The following is a 12,544-nucleotide window of genomic DNA, read 5'->3' on the forward strand; positions in this document are numbered from 1 at the left end:
AAGTTCATACGGTGGAGTTCCAGGCTCCGGATTTTAGCAGTTGAAGGGAAGTGTTCTAAAGGTGCCTGATGAAACATACATGATCAAAGTCAGTGGTTCTCCTCTGAGATTTCTGGACTGGGTCTCTCTCAATGAGAGCAGTTAGAAATCCATAGATGAAACCCCAAGCTGTGGGGTGGGTTGATCTGAGTGCAAATTTGAGTTCTGGCACGGTTTAGCTATAAAATGGGACAGTATGGTATGATGGGTCACAGGGAATGTATGATGATTAAATAATGAACTCAATTTGTATAGCACAAAACCTAGCATGTAGGAAGTGCTTAATATATATGTTAGCTAAAAGGAATCAATAAAAATGAAAGTTCAACTCAACACGCATTTCAACTCAACACACACTTCCAAGTGTCTATGTGACAAACTTAGGCTATGGAGAAATTTGCAGATTATCTTGAGATTTTCTCTGGGCTACACTATTTTAACACCACCATCCTGTTAAGAAGAACCGAACATTCGCTGGTTACCTACTGCATGTCAAATGATATGTTAGAATTTTTGTATAGTTAAACTCATCAAATTCTAAAAAAAACCCAAAAAACCTTATGAGAGATTCTCAGTTCAAAATAGGGAATTGAAATCAAATAATAATAATAAACTGCAGAGCGGTGATTAACTCCACATCTGTTCACTCCCTAATCTAAGTTCTCTCTGCTCCACCGTGCTGCCTCTCAAAGCAAAGCCTCCTCCTCTGAGGTGACCTCTGAACATGGTTCACTATTCACTTGGCCCAGAAAACCCCACAAAATCAGTCAAATCTTCGTGTTCATTTTAAGAACACTCACGAAACTGTCCAGGCCATCAAGGATATGCATATCTAAAAAGGCACCACGTATCTAAAGGATGTCGCTTTATGGAAGCAGTGTGTGCCATTTCCGTTGTTACACCAGTGGAGATGGTAAGTGTGCCCAGGTCAAACACAGGGTCAGTGGCTCAAAAAGAGTGCTGAGTTTTTGCTGCACATGCTTAAAAATGCAGAGAGCACTGCTGAAGTTAAGGGTTTAGATATAGTTTCTCTAGTCATTGAACATGTCCAGGTGAACAAAGCTCCCAAGACGCGGTGCACAGTTTACAGAGCTCATGGGCAGATTCAGCTGCACACGAGCTCTCCCTGCCACACTGAGATCCTTGCTGAAAAGAGCAGATTGTTTCAAAACCAGAGAACAGATTGCACAGAGGAAAAAAGATATCCCAGAACAAACTAAAGAGACAAAAACTTATGGCCCAGGAGTAAATTCAGCATAAAATAAATGCTAATAAAAGTAAAAAAAAAAAAGCAGAGCCTCCTGAAATTCACTCATGTTATATGATTTCTGTGTACAATGAAGAGAAAAAAAATAAAAGTGGAAACTGATGAAAATTTTTGCCCAGCAGAAAACTTGACATTTCCTGTGCAAAGGCATACATGATTTCAAATGGTGAACAAGCCTAGAAACTATTTGGGAGGCTTTGAAACATAATGGAGTACATAATCAGACACGTTCTCAGAATTGCTTGTGTAGGGTTTTCCCTTTTCCTCTCACCCACCCTTTCATGCTGTCACAGTTGCCTGGGCCAGTTTGCATCTGTTGGCAATCTTAGACTCAGATGGGATGAGGGTGACTGGGAATGGCAGCTGGGAAATAACTACATTTGCATTTTGAAAAGATCACGCTTGCTGCAATGCAGAGAACAGTTTAGAGAAAGGCCAGATGAATGCAGGATGATCAGTTAAAAGTCTACTGCAGTAGTCCAGGTGAAAGATGGTGATTCTTAGACTAGTCAATGGATTTGAGTTTGAAGTTAAATCGACGGGACTTTGTGATGGGCTGGATAGGAAAAGTGAACTGAGAAAGGTTCCTGAGGTGGGGAACCTTACAGAAGTAGAGTCATATTTTAGGGGAGGAAAGAGAAAAAGAGTATTGGGGTCTTGCCCCGCCCCTCTTTGGGTCTGACTTTCCGTACTCACTGAGCTCTGAAACACAGTCTCTCTCTAGAATGACAAAGTTTTAAAATTTTCTTAGCTCGAGTTTGAAAGCAGGAGGCATTTTGCTCAAAGTTTGCACCTTTCTCATTTGAGTCAAAGCCTATACTCTATCTGGAACCAAGCATAGGAAATAAATGGTAGGTCCAATTATCTTGGGTAAGCACCATGCACTAAGGGAATTTCTTGTGGGGCAGAGATCTAAAGTTAACTGTAAAATGAGGGATCAGAAAACAGAAAATGCGAAGAGAAGGGTACAAGATGGAAATGGCTCATGCACCTAGTAGGTCTTGGCCCTCCATGCTGGCCTAATGTTGAAGTTGAAATGATACTACTAGTCCTGAACAAAAGTCAGTTCATGTGTTTCTGAGTTCTGTTAGGTCTTCTGAGGATATAAATTTCAAGTCCTACAATGGGTTTCCTTTTATAGGCCTTTTGTCTATTCAGAACTGCATTTCTGCCCACAGTGGGTTAATAATTCAAATATCACATTTTTTATGTCACTGGGACATCTGTGGAACTCAAAGTAAATTATGGCCAAGAACTCATCAGCCATACTCTTACCACTGTTCCAAGGTAAGGACAAAAAAGAGTTCCATTCAGAAACAGATAAATCCTTTAAAGATTTGTTTTATGAGAATAAAACATTTAATATATGTTGTCCTCCACCCTCTTTTTTTTTTTTTACTATGAACTGGATACTTAAAACCATGTGGCTGGTTATCAGAATAAAAATAAAATGATTTTCAAAAATAAACAAAACCTTCTAAGTGGTGCATAAAAATGATGTCATTGGAATCTGAAAACTCTCCTTAACAGTTTATGTTTATATAGTGATGGCTTGCTGATGTCTGATGTAAGAAAAAAACAACAAAAAAAACCTCTTAGAGAAAATTAGCTACTTGAACCTGGGCTGCTGAATGCATTTAGCATGTCCTACAATTTTGGTAGGATATCACATCATCTAATCGGAGGAGATAAACTTGAGGTGTAAGGGATATGAAATGTAGTTTGCATTCTTGACTCTCTAGACAGTAGGTTTGGGAAGGTGATAAGTTAAAGCTTCTGAGGAAAGAAGTAAACGAATTCTGAAGCTGCCAGTGACATATCATGGCTGGACTAACATGAAGGTGTTTTCATTAGTCTAGGCAACCTAGAAGCTATTGACAGGGGTCTCTTTTATTTTATCGTTTAAAATATAATTTCTACATTGTTAGGTCAGGAAACTTTTCTTATTTGGAGATATTGTTCTTAGGTACACACTAAAAATGGCTCATGTTTTCAACAATGAGAAAAAATAATCTTGAGCATACATAACATGAAAGTCAATAATGTTTAGCAAAAGAATGAAGCACTGTAAATAAGGTACATCTCAAAAGAATTTTATAAGCAGTGTGCTTGATAAGCAGCATACATAAGAAGCAAAGTGCTCTGAACTTCTCTGAGGGTAAAAAGTAATTTGTTAGGTGAAAAATGCCAGAGCTGCTTCTAGCCAATCTAGTTACGGATAGATATTTGGTTGGGGGAGGAAACATCACTCTATTGCCATTGATTGCAAAAAATGATGATGTCGATTTAGTCTGTGCCAAATCTGATGAGTTTGCCGTGCAGATATCTGTAGGTGTAGTGTTGGGTTGGTCCCACGAGCTTGGGCTCTGCTGTCAGATCTTCCAGGTGCCAGCCCTGGCTTCTCCACTTTGTGGTTTTAGGCCCATTGTTTTTTCTCTCCTGAACTTCCTTTATTTGATTGTAAAGTGGGATTAATAGTGTCTACTTCCTAGGGCCATTGTGAACATGAAAACATCTCATATAAAATGCTTAGTGTAAGTATTAGCATAAGCACTTAGTAAACATACCATAAATGTTAACTATTATAATACCATAGAAATTCTGTGGGACAAACCAAGTAATTTAATAAAAGTTCTTTTCATGAAAAATGTCCCTGCATATATAATTCAGTCCAACAAATTTAGGGTTGCCGACCTTCCATGCTTCAAAAATCTGGTGTATAATAAATGGACTTTTACTATAGTTTTTAAGCTGTTTAAATTATATTTATAAAATTAAGTCTCATTCAAACATTTACAGAAACTGGGAAATATGCCCGTGGACTCTCGGGTTTCTTATGAACTCAGTGTGAAAACTCTGAATTATGATGAATAGTTTCCCCTTTAGTAGAGATTCATGTACAAAATTTAGTACTGGTCCATTTAGCTTCCTACCCCAGAATTAGAATGTTTGTCTCACTCCACTGAGACTGTTGAACTTCATATGTAAGAACTTAAAATAAAAATCTCAGAACTCACTTTTAATCTTTTGAATTAACTATTTTTTGCCACTGAACCTGGCAATCAGCATTTCAGTTATGTTTTAGTTATGTGCACCAAGACAGTAGGGCAGGAAGAGAAGTTTAAGCCAGAGTTTCATGCTTAAGTGTGAAAATCCTCAAGAAAGGATTGAGCGTTGGAAGGTAAACACTTAGAAGGTAAGTTTGCTAAGTGACAATGGTGCTCAATACACACTTTCTGAATGTTTGCCTGCTCTTGCCTACCTCCCCTCCCCCCACCCCTAGAACACAGACCCTTCTTCTGTCCATCCTTCAAGGCTCAGCTCAGTGTCTCTCTCCTTTTCTGGAAAATTTGCCGCAGTGTTGATCGTTCTTTGTATAGTGTTCACAGCCTCTTCTACACCAAGTGTGGTAGGCATCCTTTGTATTGGTTTCATAGACATTCTTGTCACTCCCGTTAGGTGAGGGCAACAAATCACTGGTCCTTCCCACCCCTGCCACTGCTCCATGGTGCTGAACATGTCATAGGATCTCAATAAGTACTTATTTGTTTACCCATTATATTTGAGTGATTCAAATGTGTGACCACATACCTATGATTCTGCAAATGCTCTGTCAATTGTTTTTGTGAATTGGTGCTGGTATCACTGAGAATTTATAGATGAGATGCTTTAAATGTAAAGATGCCATGTTTTTATTCCATCAAGTTTAGCCATACTTCCATATCATGGCTTGAGGCTGCACTGAAGTTTGGGTATGTCCAGCTGTTATCAGTGTATTTTTATCTTGGAATGGTAGCAGAAATTCTTCTTTACTGCATTAACTCTGGAACATGGAGGGCTTAGTTTGTGTTTACTAAAACGGTTTTTAATGTCAAGTGGAGGGCCATGAAAAGTTCTGAGCTCTGTTTTTTGTAAATTACCCAATTAGCTGCCTCTTCCCTGTGTGTTGTCTTATGAGAATCACAGATTATTGATTAACTCCTGGAACTCAGTACAAGTTGCAAAGGCTTTCAATCTCATAACAATCTGCGACTCAGTGAACGTAATCATTGGATGATGAGAACTGCTTCTTCAAGACAGGATAACAAAGAAGCATGAACAAGGCCAAGAAGACCACCTTGGTGAAGAAGAAGTGTGCCCAAAAGGAGATTTTTAGCAATGAAGACTGAGTTTCCTGAGGTTTATTCTTATACGTGAAATGCAGAATTACTAGAAAAGCCCCTCATAAGGGTTTGGCCCTGTGCAAATGATAGTGCTCCTACACAAATGTATCATAGGAGCATAGGCTGGAAGATTCTGTTTGGATCTCATCCAGTGTGGGTTGTTCCTCTTGCCTGCTCTGCAAATATCTGCTCCCTACTAATTCCCTCATTTCCAGATCCTGCAAAGAAGCACAGCTCCTATGTGGATGGCTGAGACACTAGGCAGAAGGCAAAAGCAAAGTAGAACTAATGACAGAGCTTTTACATGTTGGCAAACCCATGAAGTGGCGGATTCCGAAGAGGACCTAGTATAGGAATATTTCAAAATCGCAGTTACAGATGTGTGAACAGCTATTCCAGACCTTCTTGTCTATAAAAAGTACCTCACTGTTGTTTGGTGTCTGCAAGTAGAAGGCAAACTGTTCACCTTGCTTTGAACATGAAAGAGAAGTTGCAGTTGGGTTTGTCTAGACAGGGTCAGGGTCTGAATTTTGTAGAGTTTTTTCCTCCAGTTATTGCAAGCATACTTACTTCCTACACCTTGAAAATAAGCTCCCTCATTTAATTTGGAGATAAGACTCCCTAGGGTATAATTTTTACCAATATATTTGATTTCTCTCTATCGAGACTAGCACTACAAAAAATATATAATCTCATTCTAAGACAAAATTCAGTTCTTCTCTTGCTTTTTTCCAAAAACTCACTAGGGTTAAAAGTCCTTAGTCTTTTTGGAGTCCGATGCTCCCTAGAGTGAGCCAGCTGTGAGGCATTCAGAGCAGCACTCCCCACAAATGGATGATATCATCTCTGTAACCACACGCATCTATTAGAAATTTATAGGAGAATGGTCAGGAGCACAGCCCTGCACAGTCTGTTTGTGGACACTGTAATAGGTTTCTGCCACCTTTTCCTTCTTTGTTATGAAAGGGAGGGAAAGGGGAAAGAATTAAACTGTTACCCATTTGCTAAGGCTCTGGAAGGACTTGCAAAGACTTCAGCAGGGCGGGGTAACAGCCACTCCACCTCTCTTCTCCATTTTTTGTTAGAATAGAAATATTGCCTGAGGACGTGTTAAAGCATTTTGTTCCTCCTTTTCTCTCATTTCTCTCTCATATACTCACATGCAATTAGCAACAATAAAAATCCAATCCTGAATCACCATCATAAAAAGACCCATTCCGTAATGTGCTTGCTGTAATGACTGAAGCAGGAAACTTTCCACTCAAACTAGAGATATGGAACTATAAAGGTAAAGGTCTATTATCAGTGATTTTCTCCTCCATTTAACTCATTTCGGCTATGATCCAGTTTGATTTTGTTTTTGTTGGTGCTGGTGGTGGTAGTGTTTGTTTATTTGTTTCCATTTTGTCATTAGTTAGTGAGAATGGGAGTCCCAATCCTCGGGAACAATTACTTTGCAACTGTGAGTGCAGAAGAGCACCCCTTGGTCAGCTGGACAGGAACAGGTAGGGATTGTGCCCTGGTTTTTAGACTGTGACTCAGCAAAGGGCCAACTGTAAGAAAGCAGGGAGTCGGTTTCACTGGGGGCCTCCATGACAGGCTCCAGAGCCAGAAAGCTCACTAGGTTGAGTGGGCATGGAGGTGAAATGGACCTTCTGCCTTTTCCATCTCTTCTCCTGCCGGTTTGTCACCCTATTTTATAACCTATTGGTGTGCTTCCCACTCCATTTCTAGGGTCTTGTACTTCTTACTGCTCTCCAGATAGAGAGAACCCCAGTTATGACAGCTTCTGCCTTCAAAATAGTCCCAAATAGTATCCCTTCCCCTCTCACTATGTCTCCCCTACTTGCCTCACAGGAGAATTTTCAAGTGATTTTTAAGAGGACAGCTTGCTGGCTGAACTAATCCACACTTAAGTATGAATAATTGATCAACTTCTTATTACTCCTAGAACGTTTGCATTTTAAGAAGAGTCTGATTACCCAAAAGAATCAATAGCTGGAGACATTTCAGAAACAATGAAGAAAATTAAACCAGCAATTTGGGGAAGATTTCCTAGGCAGTAAAGGCAATGGGCAGCTGTTTTATTTAGTCCTGGACAGAGCAAAAGTCTGTATTGTTGAATAAGCCACCCCATGAAGGCTACTATTTGGCAGCCACAATACATGAAAAGTCTCAGTCGAGAGTGGGAAAGGAGGGGGCCTTTGGGAAGAAAACACCACCACATGGGTTAGACCTAGAAAACCTTCACATTTTTCTGGGCAACCTCATTTTATTGGTGAGCAAAATTTCAATTAAAGATCACCACTGCCTGAGGAACACTCGTGTCATTTGGTTGTCCATCAAGATAGAAGGATTGAGGGATGAGTGATTCAAAATCTGTAATATCAGTTTACTTCTGCTGGAGAAGTGATTTCACTTCGGTGTCTGCTGCTGCACTGACTCTTTTGAGCAGAAAGAGCACAGCACGTGCAGTAAGAAAGAGGGTGGAAGCGCTGGCCCTGGCTGCTTCTGATCCTTAGCACGAGTGTCATCTCCGAGCTTTGGCTGCTAACGGTTACCATGGTACAATAATGATAACATACTTTACAGGGGGTGTGGTCACGAGGATTCACTGAAATAATGCAGAGCTTGGAAAAGGGCAAAGTTGGGAGGCTCTCTCAAATTTTAGGCCTTTTTTTGCTCATTCCTATCGGTTTCGTTCAAGTCAGAGGACACCTGGCTCTAGAGATTAAGAGCACACACTGGTCCCGAAAGGACCTTGCCTACCCTCGATTTTCACATTTGCATGTACCTGTGGGGGTAAGAGGAGGAAAGTTTGTGTTCTCTGAGTCAAGAGCCTGGCTTTGGAACTGGACCTTAAAATGATGTCTGTGAATGAAAGATTTGCTTTGCATTGTCCCAGCTCAAAAGAGACCATGCAGATTTTTCATGCTCCTGAGTCCTCACTGGGTGAACAATGTGGTGCAGATCAGGACAGACAAGGACCTTTTTTGGCTTTCATTCAGTCCCGCTTATTTAGAGGTAATCACTGAAACCCCACAGAGGCCAAACAAGATACACAAATGCTGCTCATTTGTGGATTGCCAGTCTTCCTGGCTTGGAACTTTCAGTTTCTCAAGACTGTATCCATTGTGGAGCCATTACAACTCTGCATTTAGTCTCTCCGTGAACTCCTAACATAGTCAGTTCCTCCTCTGCCTGTCCCTCCAGCCAAGGCCACTTCCAAGCACGCCTTTTTTTTTTTTTGCTATATATATGTGTGTTTTCCAGAGGTTTAACCATAGTTGTGTAAATATTTTTCCCATTAGGAGCTTAAAGCTGACTGTGGGGAACAAAATGATACAGTCAACCGAATTTTCTTTTGGAGTAGAAAGGATCCAGGGAGCTTCCACAGGGTGGGACACCATTGTCCTGGGAAAACATCAGTCATACGAGTGCATATTCCACTGAACAGTGCTACTGATGACGGAAATTAAAAAATCCCTGTGATTCACCAAACCTGAACCATTGCCTAGAATGTAGCACTACATGTATCATTTATTCATTTAAAAGCCACTTGAAAGTCTCAAAAGGCTTCCTTAGGCAGAAAAGATCATCAAATATTTGGAGCTGGCAAGACAGCTATGGCTGGGGGTAAGGATGTCAGGTGCATCTCGCCGTAATGGCCTGCGCTCCAGTTCCTTCGGCAGCTCTTCTGCGAATAGTCAGTCCATTGACAGAACCCACTCTCTGGTTGAGAGCTACAGCTAGTGTTTATATTTCTGGCTTCTTGGCATTATTATCACCCTTCAGTATAACTATTCCTCTTCTTTTTTCACTTATTCTTTCCTTCCTTACTGTCTCCCTTGTTCCCACTCAGGTTTTTTGATTCCACATTTATAGAATTGGATTGATCATGATTCTTAGCATATAGTTAAGGATCATAATCTATGCCCAGCTTCTCTTTTGTATTTAATGTTTTCATGTAATTTTTTATTCCCCTATATTGCCCACTTCTAAATCCATTTTCCCTACCATAGACATCCATTCTTATATATTTAATACATGTCCTTCCAAACCAATATTTGATTGCATATGTGTGTATATGTACATACACACACACACACTATGTATACATCTATAAATACTATTATTTTAGGTATGTGCTTCTACTTTACAAAATAGTATTATTTGATACACTCTATTACTTTTTGTCATTCAACATCATGTTTTTGAAATCTATGTCAACCTATGTGGAACAAGTTTTTTTTTTATTTCTATGTATTTTATCTATGTCCTGTATTGATGGGTATTAACTTTGTTTCTAACTAAAACAGTGTTGTAATGAACATCCCTCACAAATGTCTTTACCAGTTTCAGAGGTGTTTACCGGGGGAGTGATGGTGGTGATGGTTATATACCAGGATTACAATCACTAGGTTTGGAATAAGCTCACAGTCTGTTTTGTAATTATTTCTGATTTTGTCTTCAGTATGGTTGCACCTGTATAAATAACTTCATGAAAATTCTGAATTCCCTACATATTAGTCCTGACTTGATACTGCCTAATATTTTACTTTTGAAAATATTATGGGTAGGGAGTAGTACTATATGATAGCTGTTTTAGTATATTTCTCTGACTACTAATAAGTTGGGAACTTCTTCAGTTGTATAGCAGGCACTTAGTTTTTCTCTCTATAGATTTCATATTAATATTCTCTGCCAACTTTACTTTTGGGTTTCTCATCTTTTTTGATGATTTTCAGGAGATCCTTCATGGCCTCTACAGTCTGCCAGATGCAAATATTTTCTCCAGATTAATCACCAAATGTAATCAAATCTATCAAACTTCCTCTTTATGGTTTCTTCATTTGCATCTTAAGATCCTTCCCTAATTCTATCATGGTGATCTTTTATATTTGTGATAGTAACTATTAGTTTTATTTTTAATACTCAATATAATACTGGAGCTCATATACTGTAATAGGAAAATCAAAAGGAATAAGTAGGAGGTATACAAGGGAAACTGATATAATTATTAATGTAGAATATTTATAAGAATCGGCATAAAATTATTAGAACTAGTAAAAATTTAGCAAGATGTATGTATATACAATCAGCCAATAGTAAAAATTGATTTAATATTGGAAAATCAATCTAATTCACTATGTTAACAGAATAAAGGACACCAGTCATATGATCATCTTGACAGATATAAAAAAAAGTATTGATAAATTCAACAAACAATAATAAAAAATTTAAAAATAAAACCCCATAAAATTTATTTAGAATAGTGGCACATTACACCCTAAACAAACAGTAGCGGTCCTCTCTACCATTAATTATTAAAACAAATATAAAATCATACTCAGTGGTAATAGACCTAACAAAAACAAATAAGGCTTTTACAGGGACATACTTTAACATGCTTTGGAGAACACAAACGATCTGAATGAAGAGATACACCATATCTCTGAATGCGAAGACAGCATTGTAAATATTTCCTTCCAATATAATTTATAATATTAATGCATTTTAAATAAATATCCCCGGTACCTAAAACAGATTGGAAAAGTAAAGCAAAGATGAGAGACTAACCCTTAAGAAATAAGGGTTCATTGCAAATATATAATAATTAAATTACTCCAGCACTGGCACAGGAATGAACAAATGAACCATTATAGTAGAATAGAGGTTCCAAAACCATGCATATGTACATATGAGAAGTTGATTAATCATATATTTCTTTTTTAGATTAGTTATTTAAATCAGGTATGAAAACGGATTATTAAAATTTAATGTTGACATAATAATAACAAGAACAACAGCCACCAACACTTACTGGATGCTTAACTATGTTCCAGCACTGCTCCAAATGTTAAAATGCTTCCATCTGTAGACTCAATATCATAATAATCATATGATGTGGGTGATATTTTTAGGACCATTATACAGATGATAAGACTGAGGCACAGGCCCACGGAGATGGAATAACTTGATGACACCTAAGCAGGTTCAACCCAGGCAGTTTGGACTCAGCATCCATGCCCTTAACCACTATTCTAGAGAGCTGTTTCAGAGCTGCATTGACTTTTCTAAGCAGGAAAATAAAATTATGGTCTTACTTTAAACCATAGACAAAAATAACCTTTGGATGAATTGGTTTTTTTAAACCTATAGCACAGGGGTGTCAAACTCGTTTTCACTAGGGGCCACATCAGCCTCATGGTTGCCTTCAAAGGGCCGAAATAATTTTAAGACTGTATACATGTAACTACTCCTTAACCGTTAAGGAGTTGAAATTACATTCAGTCCTTTGAAGGCAACTGAGGCTGATGTGGCCTCCAGTGAAAATGAGTTTGACACCCCTGCTATAGAATAATCTAATACTTCTGGTCAGTGATACTGGGTGGGCAGTAACTAACTCTTCCTAATATTCTAAAAACTCTATATTTCTTGGAATCTCATATTGACATCAGGATCTTCACTTTTAATTTGAGTTTTCCCATTTCCTGTGTTCAATATTTGACAGAAGAAGTAAGTTTGCTTTATAATAATTGTTAACTACTACATCATAGGAAGAAAGTAAAGAAAGAAGTGAGGGACAATGCATCATCCACACCAGAAGAGAACTTGTCATCTGGAAGCACTGTGTACTGCTGGTGAAGGTAAGAGAGATTGGAGAAAAAGGGAATTTGTGATACAGATTATTGAGCCACACATTCGTGAAAGCTCTTGGGGCTTATTAGCTAAATGTCAGGATGCTCCCTTTTTATTGAATTTATTGGGGGGACTTATAAGTTTCAAGTGTGCAATTCTATCACATCATCTATGTATTGCATTGTGTGCTTACCACCCAAGGTCTAGTTTCCCGTCACCATATATTTGACCTGCTTTACCCTCTTCAGTCTTCTCCTATTCCCCTTCACCTCTGGTAACTACCATTCTACTGTCTGTGTCTATGAGTTACTTAGTTTGTTCATTTGTTGCTTTATGCTTTATATCACACATATGAGTGAAATTGTATGGTTCTTGTCCTTTTTAAGTCTGACTGACTTCACTTAGCATGGTACTCTCAAGTTCTATTATGATG

The sequence above is a fragment of the Phyllostomus hastatus genome, unplaced genomic scaffold, assembly GCF_019186645.2.
Source record: "Phyllostomus hastatus isolate PE091 unplaced genomic scaffold, TTU_PhHast_1.1 phas_scaffold_21, whole genome shotgun sequence".
In the NCBI taxonomy this organism is placed as follows: Eukaryota; Metazoa; Chordata; class Mammalia; order Chiroptera; family Phyllostomidae; genus Phyllostomus; species Phyllostomus hastatus.